Source organism: Helianthus annuus, chromosome 12 (genome assembly GCF_002127325.2).
Source record: "Helianthus annuus cultivar XRQ/B chromosome 12, HanXRQr2.0-SUNRISE, whole genome shotgun sequence".
NCBI lineage: Eukaryota > Viridiplantae > Streptophyta > Magnoliopsida > Asterales > Asteraceae > Helianthus > Helianthus annuus.
The window spans coordinates 99,522,664-99,527,474 of NC_035444.2; the positions used below are offsets into that span (position 1 = coordinate 99,522,664).

The window sequence follows — 4,811 nt, forward strand, 5'->3', positions numbered from 1 at the left end:
TAGATTCAATTTACTTTACGTTATGATCTAATTGCAATACCTATATAGGTTACATCCAGCGTAGTTTGGAGCATGCAAAAAAGTACCACTAAACTAAGGGGTTGTTTGGTAGCCTCTGAATGGTCATTAAGAGGCTACCTCTTAATGGAACCATTAAGAATTTTACCAATGAGAAAGTAGAAGAATGTGACATGTGATGATTTACCATTCAGAGGTTACCTCTTAACCATTCAGACTTGAGGTTACCTCTTATTCATTCAGAGGTTTTAAAGCATTAAGAGGTAGCATCTGAATGGTCATTAAGAGGCTACCAAACAGCCCCTAAAAAAACACCAAACAGAAATTTTAAACAAAACAAATCATTCCATGACTAATCATGGCATCATGCAGCAGCATCTATTCAGTCACGGATGCATCAAGGTTTCATGTCTGCTGAGCCACTAGTGGGGTCCTCATTGCCTGCTGCTGGCGGCGGCTCTATGGCTTGCAAGCGTGATCTCAGCTCACGGTTTCTAGCTGCCGTATCACTATTATCGCTCTGAAAAACCAGAAAGTGTCAAAAGCCAGCATCATAAAGAAACAATAATTTAACTAGGGATGGTCAGAGTCAAACCCGCAGAAGAGCGAGATAAGACAGGCATGCGTTCGCGTTATCTCGCAGTTCTTTGATTCTCCTTTCCAGAGCTCTAATCCTCAGAGCTCTTATCTTCCTTGCTGCAATAGAATGTCGGTGCCTAAACAGAATCATTGACGGTAAATCATTTTAGAAGAGCATAAACATAATAAAAAAAAACAAAAGGGATTACAAATAACACCGCAGCTCATTTTAATAGACGAAGTGACATTTGAAAATGTTAAAACAAACATGAGCTCCATAGCATTTTAACAAACAAAGTAACTTTTAAAAAAAGATATAAAGATTCTCAAGTGTTGAAACAAGAAATATTCTTTTTATATGGAAATCAGATCATAAAAGGGTAACTGAATACCAAGAACACATGTCTACATGATATAGAGTAAACTTCCGTTTTGCACCCTGTGGTTTGGTCGTTTTAATGGTTTTGCCTCAATCATTTAAAAACGTCAGGGAAGAAAAATGTCTGTTTTTAAATGATTGGGGCAAAACCGTTAAAACGACCAAACCACAGGGAGCAAAACGGAAGTTTACTCTATGATATATAAGTGCATCAAATACAAAGACTATCTTCAAACACACCCAAATGATCAAATCGATATCTCGGAAAAGGTATTCAAAATCTCATTGAATTATCTATAATCTAAGGTCAGTTTAAGATCTACAAGAACAGAATGCCAAAAAAACAAGATCCAAAACAGCTACAAAAACAGACATGATCCAACGATTTCTATTTACGACATGTTGCGAGTTTTGAGCACCCACTTAAAACAGAAATAAATCTACATCATGCAATAAAACCTGATCCAGAACAACAAGAACTGATTAAAATCTAGCACATACAGAAACTGATAACAAAACCTAACAAATTCCTTATTAGAGTTCCGATCAATTTGAACCAAAAACACCAAGAGACAGAAACACTAATTCTAACAAGAAAACAGTTTGAAATATGCAAAATGGGAAAACAAACCCTGGAGCTTCATCATTAGAGGACGAATCACAAATTGGCATTTGACTCATGATCAAGAGACGAAAGGCGAAAAGGTAAGAAGCAAGTTGGGTGAGTAGGTGAGTGAACAATGGCAAGGGAATTACTTATTTATAGTCTAATTACTCTTAGTGTTAACTAACCCTAGGTTATCACATTTGGGTTGTGATCGAAAAGCCCAAATAATTAAGAGAATACGTTGTTAGCCTGCTCCGTTACCTTTTTGGGCCGCTACCCCCCGGTACTAATTGCAAGAACTAATATTTTTGGGCCGCTGCCCCCCGGTGCTAATTTAAAAAGTGTGATATAGCATTAAAATCTTTGAAAACATTGAACATCTGCTAAAATAGAAGAAACATTAATTTCCATGTACAAATGGTGCTTGCTTTATTTTTTTATTTTTTCTTTCCACGCTGCACGCCTTATGCCATAACTACTGTCTACAAAAGACAGGTTTAACAGAAGCAAATGTGCCGACCCTCTTAGAGAAAGCTACACATATTAGAGAACAAAAGATGACATTAACTAATTACGAGTACAAAAAAGGCAGGTTTAAGGATATGCATTACATATTATAATAGTGAAACACATAGATATAGTGACACACTTTTATAGACATGATTTTGCAAACTTGAGTTACTAACTGGTAAATAAAGATTAAGAATTACCTTTTGGATCAACAAGAAGATATCTTGAGCAGATCCGTTGACTGATTTGTCCACTAGAACCCCGACCCACCAATGGTATTATGTCCATCTAGGCTGATAAACAAACAAACAAACCAAGGATGCAGGTCAATCCGAATATAAGACCATCCACATTCATAACCCAACCCAACCTTTATTAAAAAACTAATTTCTCTTTCTTCCATTTACACAACCCAACCTTTCATACCCATTAACAACCCAACCTAAACCAACTTTTATAAATAAATATTTATTTTATATTAAAAATGTGTTTTTTTAACAAAATCTGTTTTTAATAAAATTTATATAGGGATGTTCACAAAATTATTTTAAGAAATACTGTGTATTTAGTTTTTCTCATAAGATTAATTATAAAAAGTTATTTAAGTAATTAAATTGATGGGGGGAATTAGTAGTTAACAAAAAAAGATGCACCAATCATGTTTGGACTTTGGACAAGTGGATGTGGTTTTGGGTCATGACCTAGGTTGCTCCAACAACCTGGTCGTTGGTTTCATTTTCTTTTTTCTTTTTTTAACTTTAGTACAACCAATAATATTTTAACAAGTGGCAACCCAACTACATGAAGGTCACTAATGGGGATAGTCTAAGGGTGTGTTTGGGATTGCTTTTTCAACCTGATTTTTTTATTATTGTGTTTTGAAATCGCAAAAAAATGTATTTTGAGTGTTTGGTAAAAAATTAATAAAAACAGATTTTTTACGTTTTGTAGAGATCAAAACGTGATAATCCAAAAGTAGGTCACCCCTTACTGCAGGAAAACGTGATAATCCAAAAACTGATTTTTTTTGTCATTTCACTTATTTATTTTTTAAAATATATATATTTGCCAAACACTCAAATAGTTGATTATCTGATTATTGTGATATCAAACAACATAATCAAATCCAAACACTATCTTTCTGCAGCACGTTTTGTTACAGCTAATTATCTGATTCTGATTATTCAAAACACATAATCTATTTTCAAAACTCAACCCCAAACACCCTCTAAGTTGTTGTTGTTCATAATCACAACAGAAGATTAGGAAACCCTAGAAAGAAAATTGCTGTTACCTCACTGACGATAAACCAAGACTGAGAGGCAATTGAATATGATAAACAGAGTGTATCGTCTTTTGGAAACTTATGTTGACAGTCTGATGCTGCAAGGAGGAATAGAGCTCTGGAAAGGAGAGTCGAAGAACTGCGAGATCACGCAAACGCACTCCTGTCTTATCTCGCTTGTTAAATTGTTGTTCCTTTGTGGTTTTTCAGAGCAAAAATAGTGATATGGCAGCAGCAGACACTATAGGGATGAGCTCGGTACCGTCCAGTACCGAACCGGTACCGAAAATGTCAAAAGTCGGTACCGAATCGGTACCGAAAAAGTCCCCGGTCCATCGGTACCGGTTCGGTACTGGTACCGGGTCTAATTTGCTCATCCCTAGCAGACACCAACTCTTGATCCAACGGCTGCTACATGATTCACCATAGAGTAATAATAATAATATGCTCCAACCAAACCAAACCAAACTATGGTGAGCAGGCCCTAAAATGCTTAGATTAATGAAATCTGATTGACCAGGCAGCCTTTAATCATGTCCACTACTCAACCACCAATGTCTAACCATAGAGTAATAATAATAATAATATGCTCCAACCAAACTATGCCGAGCAGGTCCTAAAATGCTTGGATTAATGACCAGCCAGCCAGCCTTTAATCATGTCCACTAGAACCCTCAACCACCAATGTCTATCTACACGATGAAAGTCAATTCCAATATAAAAGAGGAAACCCTAGAAAGAAAACTGTTGTTACCTTTAATTTCAGAGGCAATCATCCAACAAACGAATGAGAAACAAATTAAGACAACGATGACGGAGGTATACTCACATGTATGTGTTGTCGATCTCGATTGAAGAACAAGCACCATGGAGGAGGAGGAGGAGGAATGGGGAACTTTTTGTGTCACGACTCGTTGGAGGAAAACCCAAAACCCTAGTATCTATGTTCAAATTCAAAGATCTGCCATTTTGGTCTATGTGGTTTAGACACTTTTGCTCTCAAACTTTTTACATCTGGGTTTCTGTGGTTTGCATTTTGTTGTCATTTTAGTCCAAAATCCAAAAACCCTCTATTTTGACTGTTGAAAACTGATTATTTTGTCCTTTAGTGCAGGGGCATTTTGGTCATTTTTTAAATTTCATTTTTTTAACAATAAAACCCAGATCTGCATAATCAGCTCTCTCTCTCTCTCTCTCTTCTCTCTCTCTCTCTAGCACCACCACCACCGCCACCTCCTCCCTCTCTCTCTCTCTCTTCTCTCTCTCTATAGCACCACCACCATCGCCACCTCCTCCCCCTTTTCACCACCGCCACTCCGGCGTCGTCCCATGGAGTTTTATTATAATTGTTATAATAAAGAGAGCGGTTCAATCTACATTTATTATCATCGTTTCCGCTTTATTATTTTCAGCTGATCCACTGTCAGAAAACC

At 36.7% G+C, this 4,811-nt stretch overlaps 1 long non-coding RNA gene across 3 annotated transcripts; it reads right to left on the reverse strand.

Annotated features, from left to right (window-relative positions):
• LOC110895761 lies at positions 1-4,366 on the reverse strand. 3 transcript variants are annotated; one of them, XR_002567356.2, is made up of 5 exons: positions 4,208-4,366; positions 3,388-4,122; positions 2,294-2,386; positions 614-734; positions 1-538 (listed from the first exon to the last, which is right to left on the reverse strand). It is a non-coding gene; the product is annotated as an uncharacterized LOC110895761 (long non-coding RNA). The 3 variants fall into 3 exon arrangements; XR_002567357.2 differs by having other exon boundaries at positions 3,388-4,070; positions 4,208-4,364; XR_002567355.2 differs by having other exon boundaries at positions 3,388-4,110; positions 4,208-4,364.
• Between the last annotated feature and the right edge of the window lie 445 nt (positions 4,367-4,811).